Below are 15,810 nucleotides of genomic sequence, written 5' to 3' on the forward strand. Positions count from 1 at the left end.
CAATAGCTTTGTCGTATTACACATACAAAGAACAGAATCAGAACTACAAGGCATAAGTGAATTACTTATCACAGAGTATGTAAAATACCTGGCTTGTTTATATTAGTAAACTGGGCTAGCATGCTCTTAAGAAATAAATTTTACATAAAGAATAAAGTGTAATTAGGAGACTTTTGTGCATGATAGTAAAGGCTAGGTTATACATCTAGTCATGCTTGCTGTTTGTTTGTTTGTTTGTCAGTCCAAGGCTAAAATGTGCTTATTAATCTTTGCTTCTGTGCGCTTCATTATTACTTTCCTGAAGCTATAAAAACACGCTTGCCAGGATTACATAATTTACCCAAGTGCTACATTTATTGGAAAATGTTATGGCCAACCCAGAGCTGCTGCTGTTAGTTAACTTTTAGAAAATGGGTTAAGGGATTAACATGTCGCTGAAAGCTGAGAGATAAAAGCTCCATCTAAGCCATGCCAGTAATTCAGTTTGCAGCTGTAGTTTATGCAAGCTACAATTCCAGATGTGGTCCCTCCATTTGATATTTACAGGGAATGCTTAAATCACTTGTTGCTTTCAGTGTTATATTTGCCTAGATTGCTCTGAACACTTGTGCATTATTTTATGTGGTTTGAAATAATGGGATGAAATGCTATTGGCTTTGACACACTTCGAGGAGAAAACAAAAGAGAAATATATATTATATTGGATAATAACACTGATCTATATTATACTTTTTTAACTGTTCAGTCACATTGTTGGTTTTACCTGATGAAATCAAGCAGCTCCATAAAGAAGGTCACAGGAACACTCATTTCCCTGGTGATTTTAGAGCTTCACAGTTGTTGGCTCATGGGATCCCTCATATTAAGAAACATGAAAAGATGTAGGGAAATAAGCATGGCATCCCAAGAAACACTCCTACTCTTGGTGCAAAGTGGAGTAGGCCTGTGTCTGTTTAGTGAGAATGCTTAAACTGCATAAATGCATGACACTCTCGCTACACATATTTTCCAGTATTACATATTGGGACCATGGCAATATAGAGTTTTGGGAGGATTTTCCTTACCGGAGTGGTAGATAAAAAGATGTTTGTGATTAGAATTTAAAACTGGACGTAAAATCAATACTAGCACTTCTTTCCCTTACAGTAATTATGGAACTGCTCTTGAGATGAATTTGGCAACAAAATATTACAGCTGTTTCTGCTAAACAATGTATTGCATATAAAAAGAACAGTGTGCCTAAATTGAATAACTGTTTGATAATATGTTATTGTTGTTGAGGAAAATGTTGAGCGTGTATCCATCAGCAGGGTCACCCTGGATTCTTTCCAGCTCTGAAAAGACATCAGGATACCTACATTACCAAACAATGCTCTTCTTTGGAGAGGCTTTGGTATTTTTCAAGCATAACAGGAATAGATTGTACACCATGACATACAAGGTGGATCTAAAGTTTTTTGTAAATCTTAAAGCCTAGTAGGTAGTGTCTCCTCATGCTATTCACATCTTTTTAACAACATATCTATGTATTTAATGGAAAAGGTTGTACATCACTAGAACTGGATTTTTAGAGATGCAGTTGGACAGTAGACCCTTGTTGTGATGAAGAATATGTTCAGCCCACCACATGCTCTGCAACCAGATGGCCCTCTCTGTAGCATATTAAGAAGGCATACTGATTCTGTTTGTGAAGCTAAAATTTATTTAGGGCAATTCATTAAAGTTGGTTTCAAATGGCAGTTTAGACGTCTCAGCAGAAACAAGATTGCAATGCTAATGATTGCTAGTATATGCTGCTAGTATGATTACTAGCTTGTCTCATGAAAGTGTTGGAGAATTTGTTCTCTTCCGGAGGTTGAGGGAACTGGCAAATCAGAAATAAATTAAATTCACTTATTAGAGGAGATTTTATTTTTAGTTGCTTCCAAGTAGCATACTGGTATAGTACATGCAAAACTGTAGCTGGTTTTATAATTCTATTTTAACTTATCTTTAACCGTTTGCATGCTTTCAAGTAAACTTGTGAGTAACACCAAAGTACAACAATCCAGTTATAATTAGACTACATGAAAATACAAATATGAGGCATTTGGTATATTTGGCTTTTGAGTGTTGCCAAGATACAGTCCAGTTGTAGTAGACCCTCCTTTCTTTGTCTAGTTCCCTTGCTGTTCAGTTGTCCCTCATGACTTAATAAAGAAGAGTATAAAGATTATATTTTCTTCACCATTTATAGCTGACTAACTTTGAAGCTGCCCCTCCTCCATAAAACGAGAAGAACATGAATTGGACTGTGAAATTTATGTTTACATTTCCAGTTAAAACAACAGAGAAGGTGTCATCTGGAATTATCTATATGCAGTTACATTGTTCAATGGATGTAAATATTGGTATAAATCTACTGTAGGTAGGTAGGTTTGTCAGTCCAATTTTTTTTCATACCTAGTGGCCCATACCAAAGTTTATAATACAAGTGATCACAAAAAAAGGAGGTGATCACAAACTATTAGTTAGTTGAAAGATGAAGGACAAACATTTACTGATTGCGATGAAATAACCAAGGATTTAATATGAGAGAGGTTAAGCTTTCATTATCCGAACTTCTAAAATACAGAATATTCCAAAATCATCCACAAGGTGGCTGAGATAATGACACTCTTGCTTTCTGGTGGTTCAGTGTACACAAACATTATTTAAAATACTGTATACCATTACCTTCAGGCTATATGTATATAAAATATAAATCAAAATATAAATCAATTTTGTGTTTTGTCTTGTGTCCCATTTCCTAGATATCTCATTATGTACACGCAAATACAGATACTCTAGAAAACTTCCAGTTCTGAACATTTCAGATAAAGAATACTCTATCTCTATGTCAGTTGAATATGTCTGTTGCCCTTCTTGTGAAAAGGAGAAATGGAAGTTTATTTATAGTGAGTGTGTCAGAAAGGAAATGTTGCTGAGCAAAGACCCAGGGTATGGGTGGGAAACTCCTCCTCACCTTCCTGATTTGCTTAACAGCAACATCCATCAGCCCTTTGTGACATAACTAATAATGGGGGTTCTAGTCTAGCAGCATCAGGAAAGTCAGAAATCATTGGACTAAACTGCATCCATTTACATTTCCTTCTGGCTTTTGTGCATTGTGTCAGAGAGGAGTTTATATGGGGCTTTTAGCAGTTTTGTTACAAAAGTCTTATAGACAACTGATAGCAGAAAACTATTAGTACTTGTATCACTAAAAATCACAGACCTTTCCCAAACATGGTTTCTCATCATTTCCTCGCTGTCACTAGAATTCATTGGATTTTTCTGTAAAGTTTGCTTATGTGTTGTGGCACTTGACATATATATCTCACACTGAGACTACCAAAGGGGGGGGGGGATATTTTAACTGGTGGCCATTTACTAATATACGGTAATACCCTCCACCCATTATCTTGATCTTAGCTTCCCTTTGAAAAGTCTTTCAAGAATGTGCCACATCCTGACATTTAACCATTTAAAGAGAATGCTTCTGAAATTTTGAGAAGCTGTCTTTGGAAAATGTAAAAGGAAAAGCTCTTCCTACCATGATCCTTTTTGTAATGAACATTATTCTGTAGCTGGCAGAATAATGGCTTTGGCAGATCAGCCATGTTGGTTTCGTGCCAGTATGGTTTCCTTAGCAATGAAATTCCTCAAGCAGTGGTTGCTGATGTAAACATAACTGAAAGCTTTAGTGCACTGTGCTGTACATATGGCTCAAAAGTCCATGTTGTATAAAATGCATTCATGATGCTCATTTCAAGGCAGGTTGGAACAGGTTGTGGCTTTTCCTGTCTTATAGAACAATTGCACGAGACAGAACAATTTATATCACTGTGAGGGTTGGTGTTAACTTCAAAGTACTGTATATTGTACCTCACATTTGCCCTCCTTGTCTACTGTGTGAGGGCATAAGATCATGCTAGTTGACAGGAAGGTTTGTACGTACTGTATTAGCTTAGTCAGAATATTCACATGCATTCCTGGTTATCTTTTTTGGCCTGGAAAATCAGAGAAGACAACATGTGTCGTCCTATATATAAATAGTTGAAACTGGGTTTATTTCTGCTACATTAGAGATAAGTTCACATGTCATGTGTCTGGAATTGTGCCATCCTGATGGTGATAAAAAGTGAGTAGATAATTTAATTCTGGGCTGTGTCCAGAGCTTGGAAAATTAACTAAGGAAGGATTTTTTTCCTTTTACTTAATCCATGCAGATTAGCAGAGCATTACTGCCATTACATTATTAGTGCCGAGGCGGTAACTAATTCCATATATATGCAATCAGTTAAACACATCTACATCAGTTACCATGAGTAGCTCTGTTTACTTCTTTTGAGGATACGCACAACCTCCTCAAAAGGAGTAAACAGTTGATTCCTAATCTTTTCTTGGCCATGGCCCACCTAAACATCTCTAAAATCGTGCCCTCCTCCCTCTCCCAACATATAGTTCTTATTATTTCAAAAGTGGACTCCTATTCACATGGAGGAAGCCTTTCTTTGTTAGTCATTTGATTACACTTTTGGTGTTCTTTTATTGTAAAGACACACAGGCAGTGATACTAAGTCCAAAACTTCAGCTTCTGGGTTTTCTGACATTACGGTCGATGTCATTTGTTGATGTTTAATGACATGTCACTGCACATTCCTTCTATACTCATTGTCTTTTACCTTAAAAATAACACAGGTATTTTAACTAGCGAACAAGATATCAGGAAAAATTCAAGGAAACAAAAAATGTGAGATTTCTATTCTCGAACCTGACAAATACAGATTATTTTGTTAATGAAAGAACATTAACAATGTACTGTACTTTCAGTTTTGCCTTCTTCACTATAACTTCATTATTTCTGCTATTAATACACATGGTAGAATCTTTGAAAAAAATCTTCCCATTTTGATAGTGTTTATGGAAAATATGTATCCCTTCAGACCACGCAATACAAGTTGCTTTCTCCTAGAGAAATTAACTGTAATGGCTTGTTCCTGAATACAAGCTCTGGATAGATGAGCTAAAGTGGCTTTTATTTACTCCAGACAGGTTTTGTCAGCAGTACAAAAATTTGTCTGGTATCAGGAAATTTTTTATCCTGGCTTGTTTCTGCTTGCATTGGCTAATCTAGAACAAATCTGATTCATGTAGAGAGAATGTTTCCTTGGAGGTGCTGAACACCTGGCAGTGAAATACATTCATCAACAAAATGGCTGGAGAAGCAAAGCTGTATATATTCAACAATATGCAGTACAATGGCCATTCTCTTTTTGTCCAAAATATTTAAACAAAACTATATACTGTAAATCAATTAAAAATTAAAAAAAATGTCTAACTGTAGTTTATCACATGAATTACTTTACTTGGTTCTAGGATACCTTGTGGATACGAAAATCCATGGATGTTCAAGTCTTATTATGTATAGTGATATAGTAAAATGATATCCCTTATATAAAATGGCAAATCAGAGTTTGTTTTGTTGATTTTTTTTTATGTTGGAGTGGGAGTGTATTTTCTAGTCATGGATGATTGAGTCCCTGGATACAAAATCCATTGAGATTGAGAACCCATTGTACAAGATAATATTTTCAATCATTCTGTAACTATAGTAATATCTGTTTAAGGAAATAAGTCTCATTTGTGTTAGATGGACACCCAAAATTAAGAATTTATCTAAAGCTTGAGGGAGTGAGTTTTAATTGTACAATTTAAGAATGGAGGAATTTTTGCTCTTCTTGGGAGATCAAATGCACATTAAATTCCAGTTATTTTCAGAAACTGTGATATAATAGGAGATGTGAAACATTATGCTTTAAAGACTACAGCTTTCGTGCCCACCCCATCGCCCAGCCAGCATGTTGACTATGTTGGTAACAGAATTCTGGGAGCTGTAGTCAGAAAATCAGTTTGTCCGAACTCTGGGTCTGACATTGTATGCCTAAATATCCAGTGTTTGGTTCACATGTTATAACTGTGACACATCTTCAAATTGTTTTTTTCTCTAATTGAAATCTGTGAAATATGAGCATTTATGTTAGAATCCTCTAATTCTGTTGTTGAAGGAGAAGGGGACAGGTTTTCAGCAACTGTTGTTGCCTGGATTTCTCTTTCAGTTTTGTCCATTCTGTGTTTCTTTGTGTCACCTGTAACAGACCTCTGCAGGTGCGGCTTTCTGAGGTGAACTTGGAACACTGTCCTTGGATCACCCAGTTAAGTGATGCTGCGCCCTATTGACCCTAAGATTACTATTCTGCAATGCCAGAGCACAATGGGGTGAATCAAGGACAGGCCAGTGGCTGAAAGTTGGAATCGTTTTGCTAGATTAAGGTATGGGACGAACAAGCATTATTTGCACACTTGAAGCTAGTATATCATGTTAAAGAGAAGGCTACTTAATTTTTTTAAAAATGTGTGTCATTGGACCGTTTACATTTACAAAAGTAATGAATTGATTGCTTAATCTAATTTTAATGTCTACAGGTAACGCTGTTTTGAAATGTTTAAACTTATTAAACATACATTTTTGATTCATTTTTTACCCTGTCATTAGTGGGGCTATGCCATTACATAGGCAATTAAATTAGTGCTTTCATAAGGTTAGCCTAAAGGCACATAGCCGTTGCTTTAATTTTCTAAACAAGTACACCTACTTGATTGTTTAATAGTACTTTCAATACAATATAGACAACTAGTGATGAATCTCTCAGAAGTCTTTTTCTCATTGTAGCATAGGCTGCCTTCATGTTGTAAACCACCCTAAGTCCCCATGGGGAGATGGGGCAAGATAGGAATGAAGTTTGATTGATTGATTGATTGATTGATCGACTAGGTAAGGATTATGAAACCCTTAAAAGGAAACTGTAGACAGAATCGTTTTGCTGTGGATCTTTCTGTCACGCTCTCTCTGTAGGCACTCTTTATGTCAGTTGGAAACTAGAATTCTAGAAGACACCCTAAATCAGATCGTGGAGGGAAGTGGGTACTAGTGCTCTTTAGGAGGTCATATTGCTTTGGTTCTCAAAAAAGCTGTGTCAAGACCACATCTGGATCATGTTGTGGTATAAGGGCCATAGATGGGTTTTCCCTTTACTGATCTCCGGTAGATCTTCTTTTCTCATTTTAGGATGCTGAGACTAGATTGCTTTTCAGAAATGTGGCGAGAAGTATGTTGAGCCTTTACTAAAATTATCTGAATATACTTCTGCATTTTTATCTTTATTGCAGAGCTTTTATTTTTCTTTTGTTGCAATAACTTTCCTCTTGATTACTACCCTCCTGATTTGTTGTATCACAAGCTTCATCATCCCTAGTCATCATTGAGCATGCTGGCTGCTTGTCAAACTGCTCTCCCAGGTGTTTTAGACTTCATCTCCCAAAAATGCCAGTCAGTTTACCAGCTGTTAGGAATTGTGAGTACTGAAGTCCAAAACATCTGATGGAGTAGAGTTTGAGAAACACTGATCTTGAGGATACTAAGTTGGAAAACAGTTGGGAATTGAAAATATGATTCAAGTGGACATCACTAGGTTCATCATTGGACTGCATCTGCTTTAGAGCTTACCTTAAGCTCCTTAAAAGTGTCTCCCATGTACAACCAGAATGGATTTCTTCATGACTCATGTTCCCATCCTGCTGCCTCTGACTGGCTTTTCTGAACATTCTGAGATAGAAATGTACAATACACCCTTATATGGCACCATAGAGACCATGGCATCATGAGGGCTAATGGTGACAAAAAAATCAAGGGAAATGTGAGGAAGTGGGTAGCATTGGGGTCATTTGTCTGAAATGCTCAAAAATCATGAATCAGGACTGTAGAGGATATGTAAAATATAAAGAGAGGTGTTTCTTTTTCTGTTTTGGGAGAACTGAGGTAGTACTCAATAATGTCTATCACAACCAAGAGTTGGTTGTCTCCTTGGAAAATAAGCTTTGAAATAAGCTTTCTTATGCTCAGTAAATGCAATGTGTATGCTTCTTAAATAGTTAGGGAATTATTCTTTTCCTTAAATAAATATGCTCCCTGTGTTCCTTTTAGTGCTCTCTGGACACTTGAAAGCAAAAACTTGGATGACACCCACCCACTGAGATATGTACCAGATGTTGTATTCTGTTAGAGGTTTTGAGGAATAGTAATAATAATAATACTAATACTACTGTTGCTGCTACTACTACTACTACTACTACTACTAAATCTTTATTTGTACCCCGCTACCATTTCCCGAAGTGACTCGGGGAGGCCCACAGAAGCACTCCAAGTGCTACATATAAGCAACAATACACAAGTATAAATACAACAACAACAACAACAACAACAACAAAACGTTATTTGTACCCTGCCACCATCTCCCATAAGGACTCGGGATGGCTTACAAAATAGCACACAATGATGACATAAGTATAAACAACAGCGCATATTAAATCCCATTAATAAAATTGTAAGAGTATAAAATTATTAGTGCTGCTTAATTTATATTTAACGTAAGTGTGTTTAAATGCAAAAAGGACTCCAGTGCATATGGCAGGAGCACTTTTCTGGTCCTGGGACACTTCAGGAGGCTATATATCATAGGGAAAATTACAAAAAATAACTGTCAACCCCCAGAATTAGTCAAAAGACTTTGTTTTGAACAGTGAGCATATTTTTATGTTAAAAAGTATGCACAATCTTTTCAATGTAATTAAAAACCAATTGCTGCTACTGGAGGTTTTGGGGAGAAGCAATTCATCTGTTTCAGACCAGGAAAAGGTGGTCCGAGGAGTCAGAGGTAAAATGTGTGTTCAAAGGCTGCATGCGGTCTTGGGGTCGTCTATTGTTTGACCCATCTTTGAGAGCCAGTAGACATTTTTCCCATCTGTAGCAGCTGCAGCAGCCCAAGCCTAAAATATGCCTTTCCGGATTCCTGAAATACAGATGATCCTGTAAGTATTGTAGACATTTTGTGCACAGTCCTGATGTGCTTAGAGTGTTTTGTTTTGCAGATTTGCTTCTGCCAGTACGTGATGCTTTTCTGTAATTTCTCTATTGTTGCAATTATGTCTTTGTTAGATGCTCAATGATTCAGTGTTCTAATCCCATGAGGGACAAAGGGGGGAGTGGGGAGTTGAAAGGGTCTCATTGTGCAAGCACAGCAGGATTAGCTGGTGTTACCACCTCACATGGATTGAATACCACTCTTCAGAAGGGATGTTTGGCTCTAGTTGTGGAAAATCAACTCCTTACGTTGCAGGGCATTTGTGTTTGGCCTGGGCATGTAGGCTCCTCTGACTGCAGGATATTGTCTCTGGTTTGATGTTCAGATTACATTTGTGACTCATCAGTTGCTAAACATAATTTTAGCCTGTGGCTAAATGGCAAGGTGTGAGTATTTCAAAATTGTCCACCCTAGGAAAATCTGCTTATTTCCCAGTCAAGCTGCAGGGGGTTGTTACTGCTTAATCTAGTTCCATAATATTTCAGACAAGTAAAATATTCTATAAACTGTTTTCAGTAGTACATCATCTCAATAGATGTCAGTTGATGCAATGTTAGCCAATAGCGGTTTTGCAGGTAGTGAAGGAACTGTTGGGTCAGTCTGTATCCAGATAAATAGACACCAGTAGGATATTTTTCTGTATATATAATAATAATAATAATAATAATAATAATAATAATAATAATAATAAACCTATATTTTTATCCTGCCCTAACTCCCCGAGGGGACTCAGGGCGGCTTACAGTATTTTCTCCCATTCTTGTTCTTTTTCTGTAAAGCCTTCTGTTTTGTCTTTATTATATTGTTCTTTTATTTGTCTATAGTGTAGCCATGTAACTTGTTTATATAATTGCTGGATTTCCTCTTGAGTTTTTAAGATGTAGTCTTTGTCTTGTCTTTTCAGTATATCTTTGCATCTTGGCCAATTTGCTTTGTATTGGCGGTTTCCTTAGGTTGCTTCCAGTGGTGATAGCCACATTGGTGTTCTAGGGAACATCCTTTTTTTATATTTCTCCCAAATTTTGATTAGGGGGGCTCTTATCGTATGATTTCTAAAAGTTTTCCTTTCTTCTTTGTCTGGGTCATACCATAAGTGACGGTGCCAGCCTGATTTTAACTGAAAACTTTCCAAATGTGGTATTTTCTTGTTTTTTTTAAATAACCAGTCTCTAACCCACATTATTGCGCATGATTCGTGGTCAGGTTTTTGGTCAGTCAGGTTTTTGAATTTGATCCTCGGTTTCTTCCCTTGCCATAGGAATTTTGTAATGTCTCTCTGCCATTCTTTAAAGGGATTTTGTGTTCGGATGATTGGGAGGTTCTGAAAAAGGTAGAGTAACTTAGGGAGGACGTATGTCTTAATTGTTGCTATTCTCCTGAGGAGTGATAGGTCCAGCTTATTCCAATTGTTTAGGTCTTTATTTCTTTCCAAGTACTTTCATAGTTATTTTTTAGTAGTTGATTATTTTTCGTTGATAAGCAGATACCGAGATACTTCATTTTTGTCGTAAGGTTCAGTCCTGTTATTTCCATCAATCTTTTTTGTCTTTCTTTCGAAATATTTTTTCTCATTGCCTGTGTTTTATCCAAATTTAACTTCAACCCTGTTATAGCGCTGAATTCTTCAATTTTCGTTAGCCAATTTTTGTAGTGTTGATCGAATCTTCAATAATGCAGATCATATCGTCTGCGTAAGCCCTCAGTTTGTATTTCTGATTTTGGATTTCTGCACCTTTCAAATTGTCATCTTCTCTAATTTTATTAAGCAGGGTTTCCAGAACTATTATAAACAGAAGGGGTGAGAGGGGGCACCCTTGTCATTGTGCCAGAACAATACAATCTCTAAAATCAGAACACTAAATAAAGAACAACATTCTGAAAACAGGGGAATTCCACACAGGAAACAATCAGGGCCAACTAACACCTCCCAACAAACTATTCCCATCACCAAAGTCTGGCAAATCCTCTGTTTTCTAAGGGCCACAGACAGTAGAAGCACAGAAAATATCGCAAAGAACACCACTCTAAAAACAAGGGAATTCCAGACAGGAAACCATCAGGGCCAGCTAACACCTCCCAACAAAAAATTCACTCAGGGAGGAAGCAACCAGGTTTTAAAGCTGCAACGCCATTACGTGCTAATCATTTTGCCTAATTGCAGCATTCATACTTGCCTCCAACAGGCAAAAAAAACAATCAGACATATTGTATATTCACAAGCTTTAGGGAATAATATCCCCTGATGGCGCAGCGTGTTAAAGCGCTGAGCTACTAAACTTCTGGACCGAAACGTCGCAGGTTTGAATTGGGAGAGCAGAGAGAGCCCCCACTATTGTCTCCAGCTTATACCAACCCTAAAGTTCAAAAACATGCAAATGAGAATAGATGTATAGGTACCACTCCGGCGGGAAGGTAATGGCGCTCCATGCAGTCATGTCAGTGGCCACATGACCTCGGAGGAGTCTACGGACAACACCAACTCTTTGGCTTAGAAATGGAGATGAGCACCAACCCCCAGAGTCAGACACAACTGGACTTAATGTCAGGGGAAAACCTTTACCCTTTACCTTAACTACCACAGTTCCTCAATACTTTATTTCCCATACCACCATACTTTGCCACAGCAACGCGTGGCCGGCCACAGCTAGTAAACATAATATAATACAACATAAAAAGTTCTTAAATATCCATTGATGTTCATGGTTTAAATAGGAGTTTTTTTTTTGTAAGGGCAAGTTTGACCCCTGCAGTGGACCCTTCTGAAAATTTGCTTATTCTGCCTGTAAATGAAACCAGAAGCAAATTCAAATTTTCCCTTGTATTCATAAAGTTATTTTTTCGGGGGGGGGGGGGGGGGGGGTTGGTTTAGCTTTTTAAAAACAACAACTTTCTGCCATGCTTGGAAGCCTCTAGCAGTGCTTTTTCTTTCCAATTTTGGGGCAGTTGAAGTTGTGGGAGTTTGGGAGATCAGAACCACCACATTTTAAATCCTGTTGAAGGGATTGAAAGAACACTTATTCACTTTTGATGGAAAAGGTTTCAACTAGATGTTTTTTCTTGGTGGTGCTGGGAGATGTGGGCCCATTGTCTGTTCCTGTTTTTGATTAATGAAATCTGATCAGACATAAACACCTGGAGGAGGGGCAGTGATTTTTCTACACATAAGCCTTAAGAGATGTATAATTTAAAGACTTAATTCCTATATTTCTATATAGGAGAATGCACACACACACACACCTACACCTAAGTTTGAACAGCTGTAGGATTTAGAGGTTGAGATTCACTTTTTGAACTGTCTAAATTGGGATTGTGGGCAAACCATGAGGAAAAAATCACATTGTTTACCTTAGTGTAACCTTTGATTACAGATGGAGTATAATTTTGATTCTGGCTTATTTGACAAGAAAACCTGGAATGTGTGGGAAGTCACTGTCACTCTGCCTTCTTCCTTATGATCTGTAATATCAATATGCAGCTGCCGGAAGAGATTGTCAGTTTGGAGTGCAATGTCTTCAATCTGTTGATGATGCACAGCTTTGTTCTCTCTCTGCATCCAATTTTCATTAAATCTAAGAGATGCAGTTTAGTCCTTGATTGGTCTCTGTTATTATTATGGCTTAGTTGACAGCTAGCGACACCCAACAAGACAAAAGTTATGGTGGTGGGGTAATCTTCATATCAAGTTATGTCTTTTTTTGACAGTTATTTCTCCAAAATGGTGAGGTATATAAATAGAGACTTAAATGTCATTAAATTTTAAATGGTGGCAGGTCTTAGTGGCATCTTTCATGAGCATAGACTATTGATCGATTTTCATCTAGTTCTAACAAAATGTTGTCTTCAGACATTTGTCTTAAGACTTAGTTATATCATGGATTGACTGCTGCTTGTTACGCTGCCAAATGAAGGTGGAAGGGGCTAACGGCAGGAAGTTACCCTAAGCCCCTTCTCTCTGCAGACTTGCATCGCCACCAGTCTAGGAGATACCTGGTCTTTTGATGGGGGAATTCAAATGCTCCCCTCGGCCATACGATTGGCGTTCTGTCCGGAGGTGAGTGTTCATTGAGGTCTTCATAAAGCTGATTTATACATTATTTTTCAAATATTCTCCAATTTGAGTATTTTTTATGTATCAAGAACTTCTTATATAATTTCTTTCTCCTTTGAACCAAATCTTACAGGGGTGGCTTTTGCAATTTACCCATGTCTCTATTAGAAATTGAACCATTATCCATCTCCTGTCATTCCCCCAATTAGTCACATCAACTGGCTGAATACAAAGGTTTTATTTTATAAACAAACGGGATTTAATGTGTCTCATACATTGTACAGTTGCAATGGAGTACATTCTGACATCCTGGAAATTGAATTAATTTGGCACTAATTGTTTAATACTTGTAGCTGTTTAATACTCCCTTTGTAGATTGTTTAATCTGAGAATATTGTGTCAGGGGGACGTTGGGGTGAGACTCTGGTTGCCATGCAGAGTGGGTTCCAAAAATCATCATCCTGGTCTCACCGATCCCTCCTTCTCCAGGCTGCCTTCTCATGCGGCGAATCAGCACTGGTCAACAAAACACCAGCAGTTGAAGGTTCAGTTGAAAATCCAACGGTACTTAATCTTTATTTACATCACTATATACAGTTGCAGTCATTTGCAATAAGTCCCAGACACTTGGCAGTGTCTCCTCGGCTACGGAGCATATCATTCTTTGTCCATCTTCAGTGAACGCTCACGCCGAACACAAACCACTCCCCTGCATTCCACAGATCATGTAGGAAGTCCCGGTCAATCAGACTTGACCCCATTGGTCCTGTGTTACATCAATCAAAGCAGGTTCTTATTAACTCCTCCGCTGCTGAAACTCATACAGAAAAACATTCCTAACAGCCTAGATTGATTTTAACATTTCACACAATTCACAATACCCTGACATATTGTACATTCATCATACATCAACAGTACTGGCTTTCCCCCTATCATTTGTTGAGTTAACATATTTAATCGATTAATTTTAAGACACCATAGATTCTGAGATGCACAGAATTTCAGTACCACAACAGGAAAAAAACATTTTATTTTTATATATAACAAGCACCCACAATTCTAAGATGTGTCCCGCTTTCTCAGATGTTTGTGTGTGTGTGGGGGGGGGGGTGCATTTTAGAATAAATGAAATACCGTATTTAAAATGTATCTTTATTCATCATGGCTTCTCTATTCTCCTGACCCCTATGGAATTCTAAGTTGTATTCAGCATGTCTTAGTTCTGTTCCTTTCCCATCCCATTATATCTTGATGTCTAGTTTCTTTTGAAACTTAAAATTCCATTATTTCTGTATCATATATGTTAGAAATGTGAGTATAATGCTAGAAATACTGGGTTCATGGAGCTCATTCATGCTGCACAAGTGTAGTGCTATATTCCACTTTAACTGCCGTGGCAACATCATATACAAACCTGGAGTTTGTGGTTTGGAGAGGCACTAGAATTCTAAACTAAATTCTAAATTCTAACGAGAAGCCACTCTCGTTGTGTTAACCACACCACTGCTGGAACCTCACTCTGTGAAGACTGTGTGTTGATCGGCCGTGCACCAACCTCCACACATTAAAAAAATTCACGCACAGGCATCTTCCAAGAAAAATAAAAACAAACCTACAAAAGTCCCATGGCAATCAGCGAGTGACGACGGGGGCAGAACTGTGAAATCTGGAAGCCCCTAGTCACAGACTGGCACGTGGGCGGTGGATATGGACTCAGTCGTTCTACCTCAAGGACCAAGGCAGTTGAGTAGTTCGGCAGCTGTATCCATGACTGAGCAGCCCTTTTTAGGATCCGCTCTGCTCACCCCACGTGGGGAAGGGCCTAGAAAAGGTGCCCTAAACATAGTCTGCCTCTCTTATCCCTGACTGGACTGCTGCGTCCAGAGGGGTCACCACTCTGTGGCCAAAAAAGAGAAATGAACTTTGGAACATGGAACGTATGGACACACGGACAGCGAACGCCTCGAACGCAGGACTGCTATCATTGCAACGGAGCTGGGACGCTTTAAAGATTGACATAGCAGCCCTTCAGGAGACCCGGAGAGCAGGAGAGGGACACCTGAAGGAAGAAAAAAGAGGCTACACCTTCTTCTGGAAGGGACTGCCTGAAGAAGAGCGAAGAATACATGGAGTTGGCTTTGCTATCAGAAATGACCTGGTGAAGCACATGACTGAGGCACCCACTGGCATCAATGAACAACTCTCAACCCTCCGAATTAACCTTGCCAAAAACCAACAGGCAATCATCATATGTGCCTATGCACCAACTCTAAATGCTGACGAAGACAGCAAGGAAAAAATTTATTGTCAGCTGGACACCATCCTATCGGAGATACCTAAGGAGGACAAAATCATCCTCCTGGGGGACTTTAATGCCAGAGTCGGACGGGACTCCGACCTGTGGCCAGGGATCATAGGAAAAGACAGGGTTGGAAACAGCAACTCGAATGGCATCTTGCTTCTCACCAAATGTGGAGAACACAACCTTGTCATCACCAACACGCTCTTCCGCCAGAAAAACAAGCTCAAGACATCATGGAAGCACCCCCAGGTCAAAGCATTGGCACCTCTTGGACTATGTTATTACACGTGCTAGATACCGCCGCAATATGCTTCTCACAAGAGCCATGACAGGTGCTGATGACTGCTGGACAGACCACAGGTTAATCCGATCCACGATGGCTATCAAGATCGTCCCCAAATGTAGACTCCAAGGAAGAAAAACAAGGCGTAAAATGAACACCCGAGCCTTTCAGGAGC

At 38.5% G+C, this 15,810-nt stretch overlaps 1 protein-coding gene across 2 annotated transcripts in view; it reads left to right on the forward strand.

The window, feature by feature from the left end:
* dip2b (disco interacting protein 2 homolog B) overlaps positions 1–15,810 on the forward strand; it is a 203,356-nt gene that overhangs the window by 61,181 nt on the left and 126,365 nt on the right. The window lies entirely within an intron of this gene.

The sequence above is a fragment of the Anolis carolinensis genome, chromosome 2 (genome assembly GCF_035594765.1).
Source record: "Anolis carolinensis isolate JA03-04 chromosome 2, rAnoCar3.1.pri, whole genome shotgun sequence".
Classification (NCBI taxonomy): Eukaryota; Metazoa; Chordata; class Lepidosauria; order Squamata; family Dactyloidae; genus Anolis; species Anolis carolinensis.